The following is a 27368-nucleotide window of genomic DNA, read 5'->3' on the forward strand; positions in this document are numbered from 1 at the left end:
TACCTTCTCTCTTTTCTAACATTTTCTACAAACTACTTAATTGAGCGTTTTGTTCTTCCCTGCATTTGATTTTTGGTATGTGTTTTATGACATGAGAGTCTAAATGTAGAACAAAAGCATACAAATTTGTAAATGGCTGTCAAAACGGGACTGATAAAACTCCCCTCTGACATCAGAAGCAGCATAGCTGTTCATGACCAGAAAATGAAAAGCAGCATTCACAACTGAACTCTGGTTCAGATAAAATTCCTGTACTGGAAAGTATGAACATAAGTAGGAAAATACCAAGACAGATTATATTCTCACTATGTTCTGGTTCTTAGGTTACTTAGTGTTAAAGAGTATGGTAAAGGACCATAACACATGACATTTAATTTGAAATAGTCAGCCTTGAGAACAGAGAAAAATATACATGGGTATACATAAGGGAAAGAATAAGTTAGGCATGGAGGACACAGATAAGAAATTAGTAATTATTAAAAACATAAAGCTAAATGAAATAAATATGCAGTATGTTTTACTTCTCCTAAAAATAGAAACATAGATTCTATTACAACAATATAAAAAGAAAAAAATACAGAATATTTCCAAAGAACACAGATATTTTAGGAGGCTTTTTAGAGCTACATTTACAATACTTAGGGCCGAACTTTATATGTTTATTTCCCTGTATTATGGAATCTCTGTGTTCTAAAAGACAGCCTGAAGATAACTGCAATGCATTGGCATGCACTATATGGTGTGGTGTGTGAGCATTAACTATCAATGACATTTGAAGTCTGCAACCTGGTGAGGGTTCCAGGAATATGTATGATTTTGTTACATTAAAATGAAGACTCCTGACTGGGAGTTTGGCCTCGTGGTAAACTGTTTGCCTAGCATGCTCAAAGACCCAGGTTTGATTATTTGGTACCACATATATAGTAAAGGCAGGAAGTGGTGCTGTGGCTCAAGTTGGAGAGCTTTGAGAAAGCCCAAGGCTCTGAGTTCAAGCCAAGACTGGAAACACCACCACCACCAACAACAATTAACAACAACAACAACACAAACCTGAAGAATCTTGGATCCTATTGCAACTCTGCTGACCTGAATGATGAACGTAAATTCTATGTTGTCAAAATAAAGCTGTACTTTTATTTGTACTTAGCCCTAATGTTGCTATATTCAATTTTCCATGAAGAAATCCAGTGTACAGTAAAAGCACAAGAAAAAACACTAACCAAATTATTTTCTCATGGGGAGAATAAAGAAAATGAGATTTAAAGAAATTAATGGATTTGGAGGGGTAAGGGAGGGAAATGGGGACAACAACATGAGAAGGGGTATCAATGTGCGAGAAATAATGCACCTACTACCTAACAAATGTAACTGTAACTCCAACAATAAAGAAATTAATGGACATGTTTGTCTAGAAAACTTTTCATCAAGGAATGGTTGACTTATGCATATATGGTAGCACATAAATATTTTCCTTTCAAATACTATACATTGAAAAATGGCAGGATTTGCTTATCAAACTTTAGATTTTTCTAACTTGAAGTTAGTTTCTTTAAAAAATCAACTTTAGGGGCCAGGAGTTTGGCCTAGTGGTTAAAGTGCTTGCCTAGCATGTATGAAGACCCGGGTTCGATTCCTCGGTAACACATATCTAGAAAAAAGCCGGAAGTGGTGCTGAGGCTCAAGTGGTAGAGCTCTAGCCTTGAGAAAGTCCAAGGACAGTGCTCAGGCCCTGAGCTCAAGCCCAGGACTGGAAAAAAAAAGCAATAAAAAATCAACTTTAAGCTGAGCTCCGTGGCTCATGCCTGTAATCCTAGCTACTCAGGAGGCTGAGATCTGAGACACACAGTTCAAAACCAACCTGGGCACTTAAGTCCATGAGACTTTTATCTCCAATTAACCACCAGACAACTGGAAGTGGCACTATGTCTCAAAGGTTTAGGATGGTAGCCTTGAGCTGAAGAGCTCAGGAACAATGACCAGGCCCAGAGTTCAAGTCCCACAACTGACAAAAAAAATCTAATTTAAAATTATACGGAAAGTCTTGTCAAATATTTGCTGGAAAGGGTAGTTTATCCCTGAAATCCTAACTACTCAGAAGGTTAATGTAGGGAGGATCGTAGTTCCAAACAAGTTCCTGTAAAATGTTCATGAGACCCTGTCTCACCCAACAAAAACCTGGAAAATGTGGTATAGGCTTGTTCCTAACTATATAGGTAAAATAGGATCCTGGTCCTGGCTGTCCTGAAAAACACTAGATGCTGTACTGTGTGAAGTTATATCTTTTTTTTGCTTTTTATTTTCCTTTGGTTTATTCCTTGTTGTCACTATTTTTTTTACTTTGGTGACCTGTGTTTTGTTTATAGGTTTATCTGATTTTGGAAAGGGAAGGGGAATAACAAAATGGTGACTGAAAGAACAAAGGGCAAACCAATACAACTGATACAAGATACTATGTTTAAAATGAACTCTACAGCATGAAAGGAAGGGAAATCAGGGGGAAGGAAAGTGGGAGAAAACAAGGAAAGGAGTAACAATGTTTGAAAAAAATGTACTTTTACCTTACTTATGTAACTGTAACAAAAAAACGAATAACTGAAAGAAAGAATAACTCTGGTGGAAAAAGTACTTGACTAGGTAACATAAAGCCCTGAGTTCAATCTTTTTACTGAAAAAAAACAAACAAAACAAAATAACAACCAAAACCAAAAGCTTTAGTTAATGTTGCCATACAAAAGTGTGAATCCAAAATGGAATTCTATGCTTCCATTAGAAAGAATGACATCGCCCCATTTGTAAGGAAATGGGAGACGTGGAAAAAATCATATTAAGTGAAATAAGCTAGATTCACAGGAAAATAGGGTCAATGTTTTCCCTCATTTGTAACAATTTGTACACATCTAGGACTCTCCTGGAAGAGGATTACAATAGCTCAAAATCTAGGTACATAAGGTCATATAGGATGAGACTAAAAGAAGGAATCTCTAGGATATGGAAACAAGAGCTTTATCTTGTGTGATTGTTGTTCTCTCTCTCTTATTAATTCTCTTCTCTTTTGTTGCCCTCTGATTATTAATCTCATATTGTTACTGTATCTGACATTATTACCTGTTATATTGTATATGTTTGTTTATTTGAAATAGGAAAGGGAAGGGGGAAACAAGATGATTGGGAGGGGTGGGGAAGGGAAATGGGGACAAAAACATGAGATGAGTTATCAGTGTGGGAGAAGTAATGCACTTACTATCTGGCGAATGTAACTGTAACCCCTCTATATATTACTCTGACCAAAAAAATGTGAATCCACAGAAGTAATGGAAAACAAATACTAAGCAAAATTTTTGAATAGTTCTATAATCTTCCATTGATTTAAGTGTACCTTGTGCCATACAGTTTTAATTAACATTGCACATCACTGATTTATAAGCATTTTAAGAAATTCATTTAAGTCACTGTCAAATATACATGGTAGGAAGAACACAAAATTTAGAATAATGTATGCATCTATCTCCATTAGTCTATTGTTTTTTGCAATAACCTAAGTCTCAGTTCAGATATTTATTAAATGGATTCCACACGAATATGTAACCAGGCTTCTTTTTAACTGCAAGCTATTTTGGCTTAGACCTCCAAAGTTTAGGGTTTCACTTTTAATGAAATTATTAGGAAAACTAAAACACTATTTTAATGAAGCCAAGTTTAACTTTACATGTTGTGTACAGTGACATATTAAATGAAGTTCTCTAGTTTCCTGGTATTGGATAACATAGTGCTGAGATAAGAACTGCATTTTTACAACACATTAAATACATCTTGGAAAAAATACAGCAATGCATTATGATATGAGAGAGAAGCTGGCATAAAATGGAAGCTACCTCCATTCTCCAGTCAATTTTCTAACATGTTATTTGCTTATCTTCCTTACAGTTCACAAATCAGGATGCATACCCCTTTTCCCCAGCATGTATTCTTCCCCTGTATTCACCTGGACCTGAACTGTCCCAACTGTCATCCTCTTCCATTTCTGTCTTACACATAAGGTTGTAGAGCTCAGCCAGTGGACTAAATGGTTTCTCTTTCTCGTCAGTGGCTTGCTGAGCCTAGGAGTGTGAGCACGTGCAGTTTTATTAATGCCATCAATATAACATAACACTCATACACACACATATACATAACATAACAAACACATATATGTCATGAATATTTGCATTTATATATCATAAACATGTACTATCCACAAATAGCACATATGTAAATCTAATCATAAGTTGAAAACCTTTTGAACACCAGCATATCTATAACTAACCATATATCAATTTGTATATATGTATGTATATGTTCATAGTAATATACTCTCTTCCCAGCCAAACTGCTCCACAAAAGTAGTTCTCAAAGTCTTTGCAGGGATTTTCATGTATGCTAAGATCAGGGCATGCCAACCCTTGTATGAAAGCACAACAGGGTAGTCATTAGACATATTTCTGGTAAATAGATGAGCATAAGCATTCAGGCATCACCAGAATATTACCCTCCAAGATCATTAGAATCAAATGTTATTCATTAGCATTGCCCTTCTGTACTTTTTTTCCCTTAGTAGGTTCTAGTTTACATTTAAAGATCAGTTCCAGTGACTCAGTGCTAGATGATTTACCTCCTTAGCTCTTTTCCGATGGCGAGTTGATCGATGGTGTCTCCTCCTTTTATGTTTCGATTTCTTTCTCTTTCCCATTTTTCAATCTGAAATATGATATTGATATTAGGAAAATTCACCCCATGACAGTTATATTTGACTACTTCTGTGATGAAAGACCAACTTTCAAATTTTATAAGCTGTGAAGGTACAATAATATTTCATATAGCAATTTTTAATATGCTCACTTTCCAATCAAAACATATACATATGTGGTGAAATAAACTAGTGTCAAATAAGAAATACTCTTAGTTCTTTTTTTGTTGTAGGTTGTGGGGCATGAACTCAGCCTGAGCAATGTCCCTGAGTAAAAACAAAAAATTACTCTTAATTCTTATGACAAAACATCTTTTGCTTTGTTCTACTTTCTCTTGCCTAAAGATGTTGACAATCCAATTTTACCTGAAAGTTAATTATGTGTAAAATTTTCTTATACCCTTGACAGGTAAGGACCTTTGATTTAATTAATGAATTTTGCTTTGCAATCATGTAGTCACAATGTAAAACAGATAGCTTTAAAATCTCCAGCCCATCAGGAATTCTACTTCTGTTTCTGAGACATAGTATGGCCAACTCTCCTTCCAGGTACTCAAAACATGGTCCTTCTACACTTAGCCTAGGCAGGTATGAGTACAGCTACGTACATGATTTATATTACTGCTCAAGGCCTATGGGAATTGACTCACACAGCAGTGGGAATCTCTCCCACCCCCTTCACCACTAACCCAGCCTGGGGCTAAACAGATTCGGAATTCAGGCATTTTTTTCACTATCTTCCCCACACCATCCCCCTAGCTTTCTGTGGCTGGCTCTTGCTATTGTGTCATAGATATCCCCACTTGGGTGGGGCTCAGTGATTATCTCCTGTACAACTCCAAAAGGTCATCCTACTTGCTATTAACCCTACTACTAACATCATCATACTCTAGAGTGGCTTCAAAAAGCATGGTTTACAGTCTGTGCCTCTAAAGAAGCCATTGTAGTCCCACTTTTTGTGTGTGCCTGTACTGGGACTTGAACAAAAGGTCTGGCTGTGTACCTTAAATTTTTGATCAAGGATGGTGCTATGACACTTAAGCCACAGCTCCACTTGTGGCTTTCTGGAGAGAAAACTTCCATGGACTTTCCTCCCCAAACCAGCCTTCCAACATTGATCCTCCTTAGTAATTAGGATTATTTATAGCTATAAGCCACTGACACCAAGCTGTCATCTATCTTTTAGTATAATTTCCCTTTAAGTACTTTTCCTCTACTCCTGAACTCACTTCTGGCTAAGCAGCTTTCCCTGAGTCAAGGTCACCAGGCACTTTCCTCACCCAGAATCTGCCCTCAGTTCCAATGTCTATAGAACTTTCCAGCATCTGTCAGTTGCAAACACAGACAAATCTCTCCCAGGCTCAGTGAGGCCAAAATCCTGGTCTTCTCCTATTACTCCTTCTTCCCTCACTGCACTGTCCTCACCATACTCCAAAGGTGCCCCAGAAACAAGATCCTTCAGCTCTTTGACTATCAAGTATTTAACATTATAAGAGTGAGCCATCAACGTCCTGTTTTTTCTACTGCTCACTGCATGATATTGCCACCTCATTTTGTCTAGGCCCAATCACCATGACAAAGGCGCAGGTAACAATGGAACTTGTTAAGTAAAATACAACAACTTCAAGACTCATCTACCTATTAGGACATGGACCCTAAGCCCTCTGGACCCTCACCACACTCAGTCACATTTTCTTGAAAGTAGAGACTTACCTAGACTTTTTGACGAAAAGAGAACGAAGAATGAGGACAAGCACCACCTCCTCGCTAACGGATTCAATTGCTAAGGCTTGTTTGAACACATGCGCAGTAAGGAACACATGCAGGGTGAGCTGGGAAAAGTGCACGATGCGCATGCGCAATGAGGAACACAGACTGTGTGCGCGCGCGCGCGCGCACACACACACACACACACACACACACACACACACGGCTGGGCCTACATATCATCATAATGCCTACAAATAGCCATCCTCACAGAGTCAAGGACCTATGGTCCTTAAAGCTCCTTTTCAACTTGAGTGCACAATGGAAACTTCCAGAACTTCCAGAAAATGGTCATGCGCACCACTTTCCTCTGCTCCAACCCATTTGCAGGAAGTTTAGAAAACAGGCCCAGCTTGTCCCCTGGGGAGGGATAGGTCTGAAAACACACTGTGACAAAACAATTTTTTTTAAACTTTTGGAGTGTTACTACAATCCTTCCCTCCTCCCTTCTGGCTTTCCTGTCATGCAGTCTAGGAGTTTGCCCACTCCTCATGTATAAAAATATTCACTACTGATAGCTTTCATGTATCTTGGAGTCCTTTACTGTATATTAAAATCTGTGACCTACCTGTGCAGAGTAGAGCAATATGCATGAAGTATGGTTGCTGGGAACTCACCTTCCCCTTTTATATTCTGATATTGAACTTCAATTTTTGAATGAATTGTTAGCTTTTGATAGCTTCCTTTGAGATGTCCAACCTTGACTGATTTCATCCTATGCTGATTACTTTTAGCTATTTGCAGTTAAAACATCAAGTAATGCTACTTCTCCTGAGATAGATAAGAAGAGAAAGGAAGACTTCTCCATGGGGAACAGGGTCAGAGATTATGCACTTGTTAACCATAATGAAACACTATTAAATTAAGGGAAATGGTAGTATAATTGATGTTCTGATGAAGTATACTTAAGGCTATATTGTAAAGATGCTTTCCATGATTTCTGTGAATGACCAAAACTATCAAGACAGGCCATTATCTTATGGATGGGAGACTTGTGTGAAAAATTCCTGTCTTTTAAATAACTGTATAATTTTATTGTCTGCTATGTGAGAGGTTCATATTAATCTATTTCAAAGGGGTATAAAATTCCATGAATTAAATATAAAATAATTTATAAAAGACTTTTCAATTGATGTTTACTTTATAGATTTTAGCTATTACACATAGTACCATATGTGGGATTTATGTTAAACTATACATATTGGGGTTTACCAGAACTTCAGCAAGTTTAGGTTGATATAAACAGGATTTTCTAACACTATAGAACAACTCATTAGAATGAATAAAAAGTGGTGAGAATACACAATCTCCTATACTCAAAATCCGCTCAGATCATGTGACTCACTGCCTGGTATTAAGGTCACAGTAACTAATGGTGTGTAAATTCACTGAGCTTATATTGAGGCTCCCGATGAACCGGGAACAGAGACAGCAGTGGCTAAACAAATGCAATCTGTAGAGACAACCTCATCATGGCCCATGGGTTTTAGTTCCACCTGATCAGCTGCCCTGAGCACTTTTCAGATATCTGTTCATTGTTACTCATCCCTAGTCAGTTCTTCCCTAATGATTCTGACCCACTCAACCTCCTCATAGTTCAAATCTGACCTCTCATGAGTATCCCTGGCATACTGGGGTATAATAATGTCCATTGAACAAGGGAGGATACTTAGCCATGCAGGAGCTGGGCCTGCCTTTGCAAAGCATATCAATGATGAGGGATTGATAAGCTACATAACCCACAGTTATCCAACCCCTGAGAACTATGAAGATTTTCTATTACCCCTTCTCTGAAACACCCGCTTGTTACATGTTTTCTAGCCCAGGAGATCTGGTACATCTTATATCAACAAGGGATTCTACACCTGGTACACAGGCCTGGAGAGAGAGTGTGTCAGCATGCACATAGATTTTAAATTGTGTCTGGCTTTGGATTAATACCCTATTCTTAAAAGTCCAGGCTATTTTGCAACTGTCTGCAAACCCTTTAGCATCCAGAAGTGTGCCTTTGGACTAGCTAAATTTTGATTTACTTGTCCATGTGGCATAATGCAAAGTGAGAGCATTACATGTGTGTATGTGTGTATTAGTATAGCAAAAACTTGTGTGTGTGTATGAGTCCTGAGGATTGAACTCAGGACCCAAGCACTGTCTCTGGGCTTTAATGGCTCCAAGCTCATGCTCTACCACTTGAGCTACAACTCTACTTCTGGCATCTTCATAATTGATTGGGAGTTGAGTCACATGGAGTTTTCTGCCCAGGCTGGTTTTGCAGCACAATCCTTAAATGTGAGACTCCTGAGTACCTACGTTAACTGGCATCAGCCACTGGAACCTGCCTCAATGCAAACTTTTAGGACAGGGAAACTATGAGAACTGTTTTTTCCTTAAGCATGAAAATGAGTTCAGAGTAGCAAAAGAAAAATGGAGGATTGCAGACCATTTCTAATTATTTCCTTGGCCAACACTGACCAAAAACTGAGCTTTCCAGGAAGAATGAGCAGATCCCACCCTAGGCTTTTCCCATGTCCAGATGCAGAAAGGCTTATTCCAAGAAACTCCCAGGCCTGGGGCTAATGCTAGCTATGATCACATTAGGAATGAGTGTTTTTTAGCTACTCAGGAGGCTGAGATCTGAAGATAACGGTTCCAAGCCAGCCTGGGCATGAAAGTCCATGAGACACTTATCTCCAATTAATCACCAGAAAACCAGAAGTGGTGCTGTGGCTCAAAGAGTAGGGTGGTAGCCTTTAGCCGAAGAGCTCAGGGACAACGTCCAGGCCCAGAGTTCAAGCCCTAAAAGTGACAAAAATACTTCTCCTGTGATCTTAGGCCTTCCCTCTCTGGGACATGAGAGGCTCCTGTGGGCAATCATGGGCATCATTATAATATGGGCATTCAATGGCTGAATTGTGTCTGTTGACACCAAGACATCACTGTGGGATCACAGTCACTACAAGTCTAATGGTGCTCTGAATGGTAAAGACATTGACATATCAGGCAGGTCACATAAGTGCCTGACCTGATCCTGGACCAGAGACATCCAAAATATGGTCATGTTAATTTCAGTTCTCTGGCAATGTTTCCTAATACTTTATTTATGGAAAATCTAGACATGAAACCAAACTTTATGATCATCTAAGTTATTTGTCTTTTATCATATGCATTAACATTATGTTTATGTCTATTGACAGCAAAAATGACATGAATTTGGTATTGTTAGAGTCATATACTTTACATCACCTATGCTACTTATTGTTAAAATATTTTGAAATATCCAACTACAGTGGCACACGCCTCTAAGTCATTCAAGAATAGGTCTGAAGAGCCAGTCGTTGTGGCTCACGCCTGTAATCCTAGCTACTCAGGAGGCTGAGATCTGAGAATCAAGGTTCAAAGCCAGCCCAGGCACAAAAGTACCTGAGATTCTTATCTCCAATTAAGCTCCAGAAAACAGGAAGTGGGGCTTGGCTCAAGGGTAAGGCCTTGAGCTGAAGAGCTCAGGGATGTGGCCCAGGCTGAGTTCAAGCCCCATGAGGATTTTGACTCAAGTGGTTGAGAAGCAGCCTAGAGAAAAAAGCTAAAGGGCAGCCACCAAGACCCTAAGTTCAAGTCCCAGTACCAGCACAAGAAAAGTATTCTTAAAATGATTAAAAAATACAATTCACCATTTTGTCACAGTGTTCAAATACAAGCACATTTCATCAGGGGATTTTTTTGCATGTAAAAATGTTAAACTGGGAGATACAAGCTGATGTGAATATCATATGCTAGGAACCAATGAGCACCGAGTCTTACGAATGACACATTGATCCAGGAGAACTAAATTCTGCTATTGCCTCCCTAGGTGCTTTTATGTTGTTAGACCCATGCCCAATGTGTCCTTCGTAAAAATAGTCTTCTCACATCCATTTCTTGAGAAGCCTTCAAAGATGTCCTGTCTTTCATGCAGAGGTTTCCCTGGGTCATTGTGACCAAGAATCCTAGGCCTTCTGGCTGGAGACTGTGTACCATGTTGTAGGGCACACTGTGGGAGGGAGACTGTCCACACTGTCACTGTTAGCCATAAGTACCTGTAGTACACAGGAGACAAAGAAATATGGCTTCTACTTTCTTCTCTGAACGTTTCTGTGTTGTCTACATTTATTTCAGCAAAAAGTCTGTGTCAGTTTATTTTGTAGTAGAAATGGTGCTTAACAGTATGGAGTTTCCTCAAAAGACTAAACACAGAGCTCCCCTATGACCCAGCAGTCTCATTTCTGGGATTTTAGACCAAATGGCTACAAACAAGGCCATATTAAACCTACTACCACAACCATGTTCATTGCAGCACTATAGACCCAGTCCAGATGCCCCTCAGTCGATGAATGGATCAAGAAAATGTGGCATTTATACACAATGGAATTCTATGCTGCCATCACAAAGAATGACATCACCACATTTGTAATGAAATTGAGAGACTTAGAAAAAATTCATATTAAGTGAAGTAAGCCAAACCCAAAGAAACATAGGCCCATTTCCCTTGTTTGCAACAATTAGTGTATATCTAGTATTTTCATTTAGTTAAAGTACAGTTCGTCATATATAATAAAATTTTCTGGTATAAAAAATGATGACACAAAGGACAAAGGGTGAACCAATGTAACAGTGCTATTCATCAGACAATACGTTGGAAATGAACTTTACAACTTTGGGAGATTTTGAACTTTACAACTTGGGAGGGGGTGGGGCGAGGGAAAGTGGGAGGTAAACATGGGAAAGGGTAACAATGTTTGAGAAGAAATGTACTCACTACCTTACATATGTAACTATAATTTCTCTGTATATCACCCTGACAATAAGATTAAATTTTAAAACAGAAATGAAGCTTGAACTCAAGACCTCACATTCTTGTCTGGGTTTTACTTTTTTTTATTTGTTCTGCTTGTTCCTGCAAGTCCTGGATTTTGAATTTAAAGCCTACGTGCTGTTCCAGAGGAGTTTGTTTGGTTTGTCCTCTCTCTCTCTCTCTCTCTCTCTCTCTCTCTCTCTCTCTCTCTCTCTCTCTCTCTCTCTTTTGCTCTCTCTCTCGTTCTCTCTCAGCTAACATCTTCCACTTGTGCCACAGCTCCATTTCCAGCTTTTTGGTGGCTAATTGGGGATAGGACTTCCATGGATTTTCCTGGACGGGTTAGCTTTGAACCCTGATCCTCAGATCTCAGCTTATTGATTAGCTAGGATGAGTGGCATGAGCCACCAGTGCCAAAATTGCCTACGTTTTATTGCTCCACAAGGGAACTCTACCACTTGAGACATACTTCTAGCTTTTTTTTTGCCAGTCCTGGGCTTAAGCTCAGGGCCTGAGCACTGTCCTTGGACTTTCTCAAGGTTAGAGCTCTACCACTTGAGCCTCAGCACCACTTCTGGTTTTTTTCTATGTATGTGGTGCCGAGGAATTGAACCCAGGTCTTCATGCATGCTAGGCAAGCACTCTACCACTAGGCCAAACTCCTGGTCCATACTTCTAGCTTTTTGCTGCTTAATTGGATATATGTTTCAACACTTTGTTTACCCAAGGTAGAATTGCAAGAGCCATTAGAGCCATTAAAGCCAGTGTCATTGTTTTTCAAGAGAAAAGTCCCTGATGCCTGAAGACAGCTGTGTGTTTATACAGGCACCTGGAGACTGGTGCATAATAACATCAAGTTTGTTAGAGTTAAGAAGCCACTTGGCCTTTCTCAGGTAGGTGGAGGGAGGAGCTGGCATTAATGAATGAAAATACCCCAAAAACAACATGGAAATGACAACTTAGCAAATTCTGGGAACAAAATTTGTTGCTGCTGATTATGCTGGGGCTATAAGTACAGTGAAGGGAGGGAGAAAGCTGACTGTCTCCAATCTGCAATGAAGATGGTCTTCTCAGAATGCTGAGTGACTGTGATGCAGAAAAGAGACCCAGAATTTGATCTGCATGAAAGGAAGCAGTCCTGCCAGAGTTATGCCAAGACCCCTGATTCTCTTGGGTTGAAGCCAGCTACATTGTCTCAGGTTGTGTTAACAGTGCTCTACCCTCTGTAGCAAGCACTGTCCTTTCAGTATAATTTAAGATGGCAAGGTCCATCCTGGACTCTACCTCCTTCACTGTGTAGTAGAAGTCATTTGAATCTGGAAAAGTGGCATTGCAGAGTTTATGTGTCTTAATGCTTTAAGAGTTATACAACAGATCATTTCCTTGGCCAAAAGGTCTGAGGAGTAGAGAGGACATCTGAAAGAGGTGTGGCATCTCAAGGGATGCCCTGACCTTCAAAACTGCCTCTTTTCCAAGATGCATCTGCCCTGAGGTTGGAGAGGGAAAGATGGGATGGAGAGAACTGAACTGAGCAAATGTGATATGCCCAAGTCAATCTGATATCCCTACCTTCTGTCCACAGTGTTCTCTGACTCACTTGCTTACATCTCTTCTGCCCTGCCTTCCTCTATGGCCTGAACTTCAGAATGTTCCTGAACATGCTCATACTCTCACAAGTCAATGCATGATTTCAAGAGTAAGGTTGGTTGCCTCTGCCTGAAGAACATCCAGACTCCTTGGCAGAGGCCCCCACAATCCATGAGGCCATCCTCCCTCCTTCTATTTCTATTTCTCTATGTGTCTCTGTCTGTCTGTCTGTCTACCTCTCTCTCTCTTCATATTTCTACTCACTCCCTCCTCCTCCTTTCTTTTTTCCCTGGATTTGTTGAAAAATCCTCCTTATGTCCCATTTCCCATATTTTCATGAGATTCCCAAAGATTATTATCCAAAAGTCGATGGTAAAATTGCACCAGGGCACTCATCTCTCAGGCTCCTCAGTGACTCTATCTTTCTCACTACCAAGGCCAAGATTCTTAGGAGGCCTGCAAGGACCCCATGAAATTAAGGATCCCCATCTTGCCAGTCTTCAGCCCTCTCCTTTGGCCTTTGTCACCCTGACCTCATTCATGTCATCTTCTCACTATACATTTGCACATAGATCCTCGCTCTACAAAGAGTGTTTTCCTCTAGACATCTGCACACTTCTCTTTCCATCTCCTTGGCTATCACTTTCTGAATGAAGCCTGTCCTGAATACCTTTGATTTGTGCTAGTCCTGGGCTTGAACTCAGGACCTGCACCCTGAGCTTTATTCCTCAAGGCTATTGCTAGTCTACTTAAGCCACAGATTTATATGTTTGACTGTACTGGGGCTTAATTGAAAATAAGTCTCATTGACTTTAATGCCCCAGCTGGCTTGTGATCCTCAGCTCTCAGCCTCCTGAATATCAACACCTGGCTTTTGAATAGTCTTTTTTTTTTTTCACAACCATGACTCACGCTCTTTCTTATGTCTGAACTCCTCAACAATGCTTTTATGCTCCCATGTCACCCTTTACCTTTCCTTCCACATATCACTTACTCTTGTTCATCTCTCCTACCCTAATTAAGAACCAAAATTCAGCAAGTAAGAAAACTGACATGTCCATGGCATGTCTAGAATGAAACCTTAAAATACTATAATCAAGGAATTTTGCTTGGGTGAATATTTCAGTGATGCGATTTTCCCAACTTACAGATGGATGAACTGGTCTCACAACTGGTAGCTATCTGTAGCTGAAGGTGCCAGCGTCCACCAGGTGTTCTTTGTCAAAGCAGATCCACAAAAGTCAGGGGGTTTGCATCAATTTGGAAAACACTCTGGCATTTTATATAGATAGATAGTAGATAGATAGATAGATAGATAGATAGATAGATAGATAGATATCAGTGATGTAAGCAAGCCATCTGATGCCACCTTTCTAGAAAGGACCTTTATTCAGTACATAACTTTTAAGCATTTAGGCATCAGAAAAATATATTAAATCTGTGTGTCCTGATAGTTTTTTGACAAACATATTTGTCTGATGCAATTCAGCATGCATCAAAACAAATCTCCTTTACTCTGGGAAATTGTACCTTCTCTTTTCCTTCCCTTATGGTTTATCTCATGTTGTTACTGTATGTGTCTTTGGTGCCTTTACATAAACATTTATTGATTATTTGAAATAGGGAAGGGAAAGGGGAAAAACAAGATGATTGGGAGGGTGCATGGGAGGAAAAGAGGGAGAAAAATATGGGAGGAGATACCAATGTTCAATAAGTAATATACCTAATGCCTGACAAATGTAACTGTAACCCCGACAATAAAAAACAAAAAAGAATGGTAAATATCATTGTGGAAGAAAGAGAATTCCAGTCATTACCATATACAGAGAAAGGAATTCCACTGTCTTTTCATCTATTCAAAATTGTATACAGAGCTGGGCTAGGTGGCTCATGCCTATAATCCTAGCTACTCAGGAGACTGAGATCTGAGGATCAAGGTTCAAAGCCAGGCCAAACACAAAAGGATCTGAGACTCTTATCTACAATTAACCTCTAGAAAACAGGAAGTGGGGCTTAGCTGAAGGGTAGGGTTGTAGCCTTGAGCTGAAGAGCTCAGGGACAGCGCCCAGGTTGAGTTCAAGCCCCATGACCCACCAAAAAAATAATTGTACCCAGTACTAAATTAGGGAAAGTGAATAACAAATAGGAACATTTATAGTAGCTGGAACAAATTGTTATTTTCCACAAACTCAATCACTTCAATAGTTAGATCATAAAAAAGGGGGAACCTAGAGATAATATGCTCAAACTAGGAAATATATTCAATAAAATGTTCAAATAAACATATCTTCAAATCCTTTGATTTTCATAACTATGTAGAAATTTAAAAGCTATAATTTTCAATAATATCAAAGCCTATAAATAAAAATTGATAATGTACTGCAAAAGTTTGTTGTGGAAAACAGTAAAGGTTTATTGTAAAAGTAATTTCTCAATGAAAGGTTTGACAGAAAGGCTCAATTGCAGCTTATATTTAGTTACTGCTTTGATTTCTCCTCACCTGTAAGAAAAAAATTGCAGTTATGGATATTAGTTAGTAAAACTTCACCAAGAAGATGTTAAAGACACAAAAATGACATGGATAATGGATTTCAGAGAATGTGAAGGTGAACTTTCACATACCTTCACGGTACCTTAAAACAACAATCTCACCAGATGTATATGGAAATATAACATACTCATTAACCTGAGGAAAGATTATTTGAGCTGATTTGATGGAAATATTTAGAACAGAAGTAGAATAGAACATACTTTTATAGAAGTTTGTTCATGAAACAAATAAAAAAGCATTTTAACAACAATTTGGATATTTTACATAAAATAATATTCTAAATATGAGACAGAAAAGCAATGTGACAAGTGGAATTACTTAAGTGAAGTGTATACAAGCAACAGTGCTGTCTTTTTAAATTTCTAATATAGGGAAGTAGAAAATATTTCTATGGACACTTCACATTTGTATAGGGATTTTAAACAAGATAATGATTCCTCATTTTCATTATCAGCATAAATTACTATGGAACAATGCCTATTCAACTTAAAAACCAACCCAATTTGCCCAAGAAGCTGTCCCACCACAAGAGTTCTAAGCAATTTTTGTCAAAGACATATCAAAATGTATAGTGTATTTTACAAATGTGTATTCGTGAAAAGCAGTCCCTTTCATAGATATGTGAAAATACTTAAAAATAGAAACGAATCATTCCCATATCTCCTAGTTTAATTTGAGTTTGGCTCAATCTGTTTATACCTTAAGCAAAGACAGGAATTAGAATTTGGAAGTACCTTTCAGAGAAACTAAATATGTGACTTCAGATCCAAAAATAGAAGTAATGATACCTTACATGAATAAAAGAATACTGTGGTAGAAGGTAGAAATTCCCAGATTCACCTTCATGATGGTAGGCATGCTTGCTCCTGACACTAGAAAGGCACTAGATTGGGTACAATCTCTTCCTATACATCCTATACAGAGAGGGTCTGTACTCACCCTCTGACTTCAGGAATCGGTTCCTCCTTCTGATCCTTAACTAGGTCAAACCCTGAAAAGTAAAACACTTGTTATATTTATTTTTGGTGGTGGTGGGGCTTGAACTTTGGGCCTGGATACTGCCCCTTAACTTTTCAGCTCAAGTCTGCTGCCCTACCCCTGGACCTGAGCATTGTTCCTGAGCTCCTCAGCTCAAAGCTACCACCCTCCCCCTTGAGCAACAGCGCCACTTCTAGTTTTCTAGTGGTTAATTGGTGATAAGAGTCTCACTGACTTTAGTGCCTGGTCTGGCTTTGAACCTCAATCCTCAGATCTCAGCTACCTGAGTAGCTAAGATTACCAGCATGAGCCAAGGCGCCTGACTAACACTTGTTGTTTTAAGTCTAAAGATATGATTCACAAATAAAAATATTTATCACCACAGACCACAAAAGCCTTTTATCTAGTGTGGTAATAAATGTTATCAATAAAAATTGCTTGAGAATACTATCAAAAATTCTCTGCACGAACACAATAATGCTCAGTTTTAAAATTAGCACCTCCTCTCTTTCCCAAGACTTCCTTCAAACTACTTAGTTGAGCATTCTGTTCTTTGTTATAATAACCATATTTATCACCATGAGAAAATAAATGGAGAATGAAAAGTGTATTAAAACACAAGAAACAGACCAATTAGTGACTGGCTTTCAGAACTGGACTGATGCAACATTCCTGTCTCATCAAAAGCAACATAGCCTTCGAAAAACTAAGGACCTGATCCATGTTGAAGCAGAATAATTGTTCCTGATCAGTAAATGTAATACAGCAAACACAACTGAACTCTGGTTCAGATAATGTTCATATATAGGAAATTATCAAGGCAAATAAGAAAAATAACAAGAAAGATTTTATCCTCAATTACTGCATGTTCTCATTGTTAGGTTAATTAAATGTGTGTTGAATAGAATCATAATATATGAAACAAACTGAAATGTAACACTTCAAGAGCAAACAATGGAAAAATGTACGTATGTATGTATACACAGGGGGAAAGAGTCAGGAAGTAAACAAGGTGCAAAGAGGGCATATAAGAAACCAAGAACTATTAAAAACTGATAAAGCTAAATGAAATCAATGTGAGAGTTCTTTGATTCTTCTGAAAATTGAAATACAGGTTCCATTACATCAATATCAAAAGTAGAGTATTTTGAAAAATACTGCTTTTTTAATGAATACTTAGGCATTTTAAAACTACATTTGCAGTATTGGGGGCCAGACTTTTATTTCCCTGATTTATGGAACTTGTGTGTTTGAACACAGCCTGAAGATAAACCGCAATATAATGACACACATTGCATGGTGTGATGTGTGAGCATTAACTATCAATAACATCTGAATTTGCTTCCTAGGGAGGATTCCAGGAATATTTTATGTGTAACTGTTTGTTACATTAAATGAAGAAGCTTGGAACCTGTTGAATCTCAGCTACTGATTCACATGATACAAAGTAAACTCTGTGTTATACAAATAAAGTTGTATTTAGCCCTAAATGTGCTTCACTCAACGTACTGTGAAGAAATCAAGTGTATTGGCAAAGAATAAAAAAATACCAAGAAAATTATGTTTTCATAGGGGGAATAAAGATGATAGTGAGATTAAAAGAAATTAATAGAGCTGAGAATGTGGCTTAGTGGTAGAGTGCTTGCCTAGCATACACAAAGCCATGGATTTGATTCCTTGGTGCTACATAAATAGAAATAGATGGAAGTGGTGCTGTGGTTCAAGTGCTAGACTGGTACCCTTGAGCCAAAGAAGGCCAGGGACAGTGCTCAGGTCTTGAGTTCAACCCCAAGGACTGACAAATCTAAAAGAAATTCATAGAGTGGTTAATGTTACTCTAGAAAACTTTTCACTAGGAAGTGGTTGCTTTATGCATTTCTGTGGCACCAAAAGATTTTCCTTGCAAATACTGTATATTGAAGAATTTGTGGGATTATTTACCTTTAGATTTTTTTAACTCTGAAGTTAGTTCCATAAAAACAAAATCCACTTTACAGCCCAGGAGTGTGGCCTAGTGGCAGAGTGCTTGCCAAACATGTATGAAGCCCGGATTCAATTCCATACACAGTAAAAGCTAGAAGTGGTGCTGTGGCTCAAGTGGTAGAACGCTAGTCTCAAGAAAGCTCAAGGACAGTGCACAGGCCCTGAGTTCAAGCCCCAGAACTGGCAAAAAAAAATCCACTTTAATGGTTTATGAAAACGGCTACCTGCTAAATTCTTACTTAGTAGTTTAGGCTTGAAACTTTAACTACCCAGGAGGCTGATGTAGGGAAGATCACAGTTCCCAGCAAGCTCCAATAAAAAGTTCATGAGACCCCATCTCTAACAACAAAAATCTGGCCAGAGTAGTACGGGATGAAATATGTATCTGTCTTCTTCAGTCTATTGCTTCTTTTTAAGGCATGATGCCTGAGTCTCAGTTCAAACATTTATTGGATAGTTTTCACATCTAAACAACAAGTTAGGTTGGTGTAAAACTGAAAATTTGGGCTATTAATGTTAATGCAAACATTACATAGACCCCCAAATAACATTCTAATTAAATGAACTTAGCTCTTTATGTTGTGTACATTGAAAAATTAAACAGAATTCCCCAGTTACCAGACCTTGTTACCGCTGTGTTCCAACAAGAACTGTGTTTACAAAACACATTAAATAAATCTTGAGGAAAACTGCACTTGCATTATTACATGATACACTAACTGGCATAAAATGGTAGCCACATTTACAATCCAGTCAATTTTTCAGTAGCATTCCAGACGCTCACCTAACATGCTATTTGTTCATCTTCCTTGTATTCCTCAAATCAGAATGCAAACCCCTTTTTCTCAAGTAATCATTTTTCTCCGGATTTACCTGGAATCTCGCATTCTCCTTCATCTTTCATCTTCATCTTAGACATAATATTGGAAAGCTCACTCACTGGATTCATTTGTTGAGTGTTTTCCTCAGTAACTCGCTGAGCCTAGGAATGTGAGCATATATAGTTTTAATAATGCACATCAATAACATAAAAATATATGTATGTCATATACCTAAGCACTTTATATATGACAGATATGTAATATCTACCAATAACAAGTAGGTACATCTAATCCCATGTAAGTTGAAAATTTTTAAACATCAGCATGTGTGCATGTATGTGTGTTCATAGGAACATTACTCTACTTTAAGACATGCTACTCCCAATAGTAGGTCACAAGGAATTTGCAGGTATTTTCATCTACACTAATATCAGTAGCTGCAAACTCTTGTATAATTCCATGACAGGGCATCATAGAATGTACCTCTGGAAAACTTCTATTCAAAAGCACCACCAGAATATCATCTTCTAGGCTCATTAGCACTAGCGTTGCACTTCTACACATTCATACCTACAACTATGCAAGATGATATTTAAACATCAATACCTAGATTAAAGTTCTGCAGTGCTAAGATACTCACCATCTCAGCTCTGGTCTTATCATAAGGTATTTGACGAACTCTAAGTCTTCTGCGTTTAGCTTTCTTTATACGACCCATACTTTACTCTGAAATATGACAATGGTATTAGGAGAATGAATCTCATGGACAACAATATTTGGCTAATTCTTTGGTGAAAGGCTGGCTTGAAAATTTTATAAATTGTGGAGGTATATTAACAACAATACGTCATGGAGCAATTTTAAAACATGCACGCTTTCCAATGAAACACATACATATATGGAAAGGTAAACTCATTTCAAATAGGCACAAAATATCCATAAGTCACACAGCAAATATCTTTTAAAATTTTTTATGTTTTTGTTAATATCAATGAGTTCTCCCCAGAGAATTCATATCCATTCACACATGAAATATACCTTGATTATATTTACCCTTTATGTCCCTCTCCTTCATCCTTTTTTTTGTTCCCCAAACCAATCTCAACATCTGGTGATCATCATATTAAACTAAATGATAGAGGTAACCTTTTCTCTCATGTGTGGATGCTAGAACTAAAAGTTAAATATGTACATAACCACATACAACCTGATTAAAATACAATACACACTTGTGTAAAATGGCATGCTGAATTCACTTTGAATAATTAACATGAACCTTCACAAAAATGAATATTAGGAAGGAGTGTTAATCCCTGCCTGAAGTATTAGCACTAATAAGAGGTGAGAGTGCCAATGGAATGGGTAAAGGAGGATGACTATGGCCAAAAGCCTCACGCAAATGTATGGAGATTGAACAAAGAATCACATCCCTAAAATTATAAAGTATAAATAACATATAACATAGTAATACATTCCCACATTATACTCCTAACTGTCCAAACATATTTGGTGTACTATTCTCCTTAGGTATGCTTTAATTGGTAGTTGTTTATACTAATAACTGTCATCATTATGGAATCTAGATTACCTGGAATAATAAGAAGAGATTTCAGAGATGAAATTAAAACTTAACAGTAATATTATTGCTTATATATGTTGCTAAACTTTAGGTAATTTCCTCTATTCTACTTGTGTGGGTGTACATATATATGCAAATGAGTACTCAATTAAGTTCTTTAGGATTTATAGCTTATTTTCCTAATTTGCTTAGTAAATATTTTTCCATGGATACTTTTAATAGCTTTTCAATTAAAAGTCATTGCTTTAATGGGTGTTCCTTATTTTATAAAAAATTATTGTATTTTATTGTTGAGGTAATGTGTAGAGGTAATGTGTTACAGTTACATTGTCAGGTAGTGGATACATTACTTCTAGAAACTTGATACCCCTTCTCATGTTTTTGTCCTCATTCTCTTCCCCCCTCCCCTCCCAGTCATCTTGTTTTCCCCTTCCCTTCCCTATTTCAAATAAACAAATAAGTGTATATACGGTATACCAGTACAGAAATTCAGATACAGTAACCTCATGAGATCAAACATACGTGGAAAAAAAAGAAAAAAGAAATAAATTCACATAGCACATTAAGAACAACAATTACAAAGATAAACCTCTTGTTTCATTAACCTAGAATTCATTTTGTTTAGACTCATCCTGTATGACCTTATGTGCATAGCTTTTGAGCTATTGTGACTTAGAAAAAATTATATTAAATGAAGTAAGCCAGTCCCAAAGGAACATAGGCTCAATGGTTTCCCTCATTTGTAATAATTAGTGCACACTTAGGACTCTCCTAGCAGAGGCTCACAATAGCAAACATCTTTTGACTTGGTCCAGTTTCTCTTGCTTAAATATTTTGACAAGCTAATTTTACCTGTAACTCAATTATTTATAACATTTTCTTTACAACCTTTACAGATAAGGACCTCTGATTTCATCAGTAATATTTGGTGTGCTATCATGGAGACATGAAGGAAAACAGCAGCAAGAAAGAAATGTCAATGTGGAATGAGCACTACTTTGATTACATTCCCTTTAGTTAGGCCCCTTTACCACATATGTGGCTTCTTGGAAGGAAAAGATCCTCCATTCTTCCTTGTGCAGTACCAGGCTGCCCCGACTATCAGGACATAGATTATTTTTCTGGCCTGGAATTTGAACTTTCAATCTCCTTTTTGCTAGGTGGATATTCTACCACTTAAGCCATATTATTACTCCAGTTTTTGCTGTTGTCTTTTTTTCCCCCTTTAGAAAAGGAAAGCTTTAAGAGTACTCAGAAGTACGCTGAAAATTTCAAATACACATAAAGTCTCTAAATACCTTACATATTTACAAAGTCATATGGAAAAGCCCTGGGAAATTGCCTCATGAAAAGAGACACTTATAAGTATGTAAGAAATTTGTCAACAACTGGAACATATAGTTCAATTGAAATGCCACCTCCTGGTTGAAGTTCTCCCCCAGTATCTTCAATCAGAAGTAATTGCACCGTTGTGATATAGAGAACTCATAAAGCACAATTTAACTGTAGCATCTGTAGCTATTTCTGATCATAAATGTTTCCTGCAATAGATAGTTATAATGAAGGGCTCTAACGAACTTATATATGTTTTTTCTACATTCTACAAAGGTCCTAATAAAAGATTTAGTGAAAATGATGTGTTTAATACATTTTAGCAAGTTTAACAAATTTTTAACATTGTCATCATGCTAGTGCTTGTTAAGCTTTTTATCCCCTCAGTATATTAAAGTTCACTGAACTGCCTTTACCTGACTCTACTCCCTACATTTTGCATTTTTTAAATAAAATAACGGACACATTGAAGTACAATTTACATGCACAAAAATGACACCTTTGAAAATGAAAGTTAAGAAGTTTAATAAGTATATAGTCATACTGCCACCAGAATCAAAATATATTTCCAATACACAGATATATGCACACACACGCATGCACTTTCCCTTGCACCCCTTGTACTCAGTTTTCTGAAATCACCCTAAGCACCTGACCAAAATTTCCTCTGTTGTGTTTTCTTGTGGTAGAGAGATAAAAGGGAAAAAGGGGAAAAGGAATTCTCTACTTTATCCGGCCCTTTTATAAGGTTGGTAATTTCACTTAGAAAGGCAAATCTCTCGTGTACCTACTTTCTAAAAGTGTTTCTCCTGACACTATAACATTGGCAAGTAAGCTTCAATCTGAATTTGGAGGGTAAACATAGCAGGCTCATAGATGCTAACAGGAGTAATTTATGTTCAATACATTCAAATCTATGGAGACAAATATAAATCAAGGCAAATAAGAAAATGCAAATGGACACATACCTTTTGATTTACTGATAAATCTTTGCTTATTGTTTTCATGATAGAGTCTTGCTAACTTTCCTGCCGAGGTTCTCCTAAAAATGTGATCATTCTACTCTTGGCCTCCTGGGCAAAGTGAAGGCACCTGCACAGGTTTTATTACTGCTCAAAGCCTAGGGTTGTTGATTCACATAGTAATGGAAATCTCTACCATCTTATGACTCAACCACCCTAACTAGTGCAGAACAGATCCTAAATCCCATCCATTTTCCTAAAAAGTGACCCAGTACATCCTATTTGCTTCCTGCAGTTTGCTCTCCTTGTTGCATCACAGGTATCGACAGCTGGGGCTCAGTAAGTGTCCCCAGCACAACAGCAAAAGCTCATCTTACCATCTTACCGTTCACTAACCCCACCAACACCACCTTACCCTAGGTTGACCTCAAAGGCATTCCTTACAATCTCAGAGACCCCAGTAGTCATTGCAGCCCCTCTTTTACTGTCCATGCAGTAGAGCTTGAAAGCAGAGACTGGGGGCTCTTGCTTAAGTCTGGCAATCTAATAATGCTTGAGCCACAGTTCTACTTGGAGATTGTTGGAGATAAAAGTTTCACGGACTTTCCTACCCAGGCTGGTTTCAAAACGAGGTCTTCAGATCCTGAGTACTTAAGATTGCAGTCATGAGCGTCTGACACCAGGGTGCAATCTATCTTTTGGTACTGCTAGCCGCATAGGGGACAGGATGATTCAAAGAGAAGTGTTACCTCCATTTCTTCCCACTCCGGCCATGACTTCCTGATGAACTAATCCCACTGAGTGAAGATTGCCTGGAATGTAATAATTCCTTACTTTGCCCTCCATGAAGATGTTCACGGAAGATTTTACCATCTGCCCTGTGGTCTCCAAGAACAAACCCTCTCAGACACAGTAATGGTTAAATACTGGTCTCTCTCTGACACATTATTCCTTGCTCTCCCAACCCACTGCAATGGCCTTACACAAAAGTGGCCCCAGAGACAGAATACTTCTGCTCTGTCCATGAACACCAATCATTTACTACTACTCATTTCCCACAGTAAAATTTGAGAGTGGGAGCCCCTTCCTCTCTTCTGGGTCTGACTAGGTGTTGAACAGATCCAGGCATCTCCAGGTCGGCAAGTATTTTCATGACCATCCCCTCATCCCCACCAGCCCCAACCCCCATGGTCAAGAAGACTTGGACCCCTGTACTCTGGATATTAGAGATCCCGCACCCCAACATTCAATGAGCGCTTCTACACACCCCAAAGCCTCATCCCCCCTCCACTCCTCCCTCCTGTCCCTTGTGGACACCTCACCACAGCATGGAGACAACACCAGATCCTTCCATCCTCAGCCCACCAAGGAGCTGCTGTAGCAGGCGGGAGCCTCCGGCCTCCAATTTCCATGAGTGCAGAAGTGGATTCACAGAGCAGTGGACCCTCCCCGTCCACCCAGACCCAGTGCCGCTGACCAGGTCCAGCCCGTCCCCGTGGATCAGGTGTCCTCCCCCCTTGCACTGCCCACCCTACGACCTCCTCACTTTGTCCAGGCCGCACCACCACCACAAAGGCCAGGTGATAGTGTCACCTTCCAAGGAAAGGTGAGGGACCTCGAGGGTTCTCCACCTGTATGGCCAGGGGCCACACTCCACACCCTACCGGAGCCCTCTGATTCCCCCCCCCCCACACACACACACGTAGTCACATTTACTTAAAGAGCAGCCAGGACTGCTCTGAGGCCTTACCTGAACATCTAGATCAAAGCTATGGAGAACCCAGCACTAGTAAACTGGCCAGTTCCCTGTGACAGCTGCAATACTCAAACGCATGCGTAATAAAGGGCATTTGTGGCGTGGGATGACATAGAGCCTACACATGCGCAATGTGGAACACGCCCTGGGCTAAGCATGCACAGCCATAATTTAGCATGATGACTAGAATGTCCACATCCACTGAGTCGAGCACCCATAGACCTTTAGCTTTTCCCCCAAGTGTACAATAACACTTCTAGATCTCCTATGACTGAGACAGATGTGCACAGCATCTTTCTCTGCTCCTACTCAACCTCTTCCATTTTCAGGAAGTTCACAAAACAGACCCAGCTTGCCACTATGAAGGGATGTTTCTGAAAACTCTCACTGTGACAAAATGATTTTTCAAGTGTTACTTTTGGAGTGCTACCCCCATTCATTATTTCTATCCTCTTTCTGGCTTTCCTGTCATGCAGGCTAGGAGTTTGCCCACTCCTGAGGAATAAAGACATTCATTCATGATGATCTTTGATTGCATTACTGAATATGAAAATCTGTGACCTACATGTCCAGAGTAGAACACAGGATGGACACAGTATGGGTGCTAAAGCTCCATCTTCTCTTTTTATACTCTGATGGTGAACTTATATTTTATTAAATTGTTTGCTTTTTATTTCTTCCTTTGAGATATCTAGCCTTTAGTGATCATCCTATGCTGATTGCCTATTTTAAAACATTAAGTAATGCGTGTACTCCTGAGACAGATCAGAAGAGAAAGACATCAGGGAGAAAGAGAGCCCTGGATATCAGAGGCAGAGATTAAGCATTGTTAAGCACAATGAAGAACTGTTAAGTTTTGACAAATAATATTAGAACTGATGCTCTGTGAACTACACTTAATTCTGTATTGTGAGGATCTTTTCAATGATTTCTGTGCATTATTAAAATGATCAAGAAGGCCTTTCTCTTATGGCTGGGAGACGTGTGGAAAACTTCTATAATTTGTCCTTTAAAGTAAGTGAATTATTTTATTATCTGTTATGAGGGAAGCTCATATTACTCCATCTCAAATGTGTATACCATTCCATGAATTAAATATAAAATCCTTTATATGAATCTTTTCAGTTGACTTTCTTTGATGGTTGGTTTTAGCTATAAACCAGGAACAAATGTGGACTATACATGTTACTCTATGCAAACTTAGTAGGATTGAACAGAATGCTTACTTCAGCAAGTTTAGGTTGATCTAAATGGAATTTTGTAACACTATAGAACTACTTGTTAGAAAAACGAATAAAAAATATGACAATATAACACTTTCCTATAGTGAAAATCCTCTCAGATCCTGTGAGTCACTGCTGGATACATTATACAACTGCTGATCTAGTGGCTGCTGGGATGGTGACTTATGGCATTCAGGTCACAAAAACTAATTATAGCCCAAGCTCACTGAGGCTCATATGAGGATTCCCATGAGTAGAGACTAACATCTACCAGAAGCATATGGTGACAGCAGCAGCAAGATCAATGCACTATAGAGACAACCTCACCAGCGGTTGACCCATGATCACAGTTGCCCCTGCTCAGTTGCCCTGAGCACTTTTCAGGTATAGATTGGTAGTTCCTCAGTTATCCTAAGCTTTTCTCCAGTGATTCTGACCCCTTCTTCTTCTTCTTCTTCTTCTTCTTCTTCTTCTTCTTCTTCTTCTTCTTCTTCTTCTTCTTCTTCTTTTTCTTCTCCTTCTCCTCCTCCTCCTCCTCCTCCTCCTCCTCCTCCTCCTCCTCGTCCTCCTCCTCCTCCTCCTCCTCCTCCTCCTCCTCCTCCTCCTCCTCCTTCTTCTTCTTCTTCTTCTTCTTCTTCTTCTTCTTCTTCTTCTTCTTCTTCTTCTTCTTCATAATTCAAGTCTCCTCTCTCATCGCACCATCTCTGCTCTGATAAGGAATATCCCTGGAATACTTGAGTATAATTATGCCCATCTGACAAATGAGGAGACTGAGGTGAGCAGCAACTGGGCCTGCATCTACACAGCACATCAGTAAGCTGAAGCTATTCACCCCATAGTCATCCAACATTTCAGATACCAATATTTTCTCCTGAACCTCCTCTGATGCACCCTTTAGTCTTTCATGTGTTTCTTATCCCATGAATACCAGTCCATCTTACATCAACAAGGGCCACTACATGGATCCCTGGGGCCTTGGGGACAGGCTTTGTGAAGGTGGACACAGCTTGTGAGTGGTATGGGATTGGTAGACTTTTCTTAAACCAGGGATGTTTTACAACTGTACCCAAACCCTTCAGTATTTAGACCTGTACCTTAGGATTAGCCAAGCTTTTGCTTTGTCTTTTCATTCTCTCTCTCTCTCTCTCTCTCTCTCTCTCTCTCTCTCTCTCTCTCTCTCTCTCTCTCTCTCTCTCTCTCTCTCTGCTCAAATAAGGGCCTGAGGTAATTTCCTTGAGCTATTTTGAGTCCTTTTTTTCTTAGCCATAAAAAAATGAG

General features: G+C 38.9%; 1 long non-coding RNA gene across 3 annotated transcripts; it reads right to left on the minus strand.

Moving 5' to 3' along the window:
- Positions 1-3987: 3987 nt before the first annotated feature.
- Positions 3988-24880, minus strand: LOC150040804 (uncharacterized). 3 transcript variants are annotated; one of them, XR_016533863.1, is made up of 6 exons: positions 24862-24880; positions 19879-19964; positions 19291-19399; positions 16396-16447; positions 4649-4734; positions 3988-4097 (listed from the first exon to the last, which is right to left on the minus strand). It is a non-coding gene; the product is annotated as an uncharacterized LOC150040804 (long non-coding RNA). The 3 variants fall into 3 exon arrangements; XR_016533862.1 differs by lacking the exon at positions 24862-24880 and adding an exon at positions 23861-23905; XR_016533864.1 differs by lacking the exons at positions 16396-16447; positions 19291-19399; positions 19879-19964; positions 24862-24880 and adding an exon at positions 6437-6535.
- Between the last annotated feature and the right edge of the window lie 2488 nt (positions 24881-27368).

This window comes from Megascapheus bottae, chromosome X (assembly GCF_031878675.1).
Source record: "Megascapheus bottae isolate mThoBot1 chromosome X, mThoBot2.hap1, whole genome shotgun sequence".
In the NCBI taxonomy this organism is placed as follows: domain Eukaryota; kingdom Metazoa; phylum Chordata; class Mammalia; order Rodentia; family Geomyidae; genus Megascapheus; species Megascapheus bottae.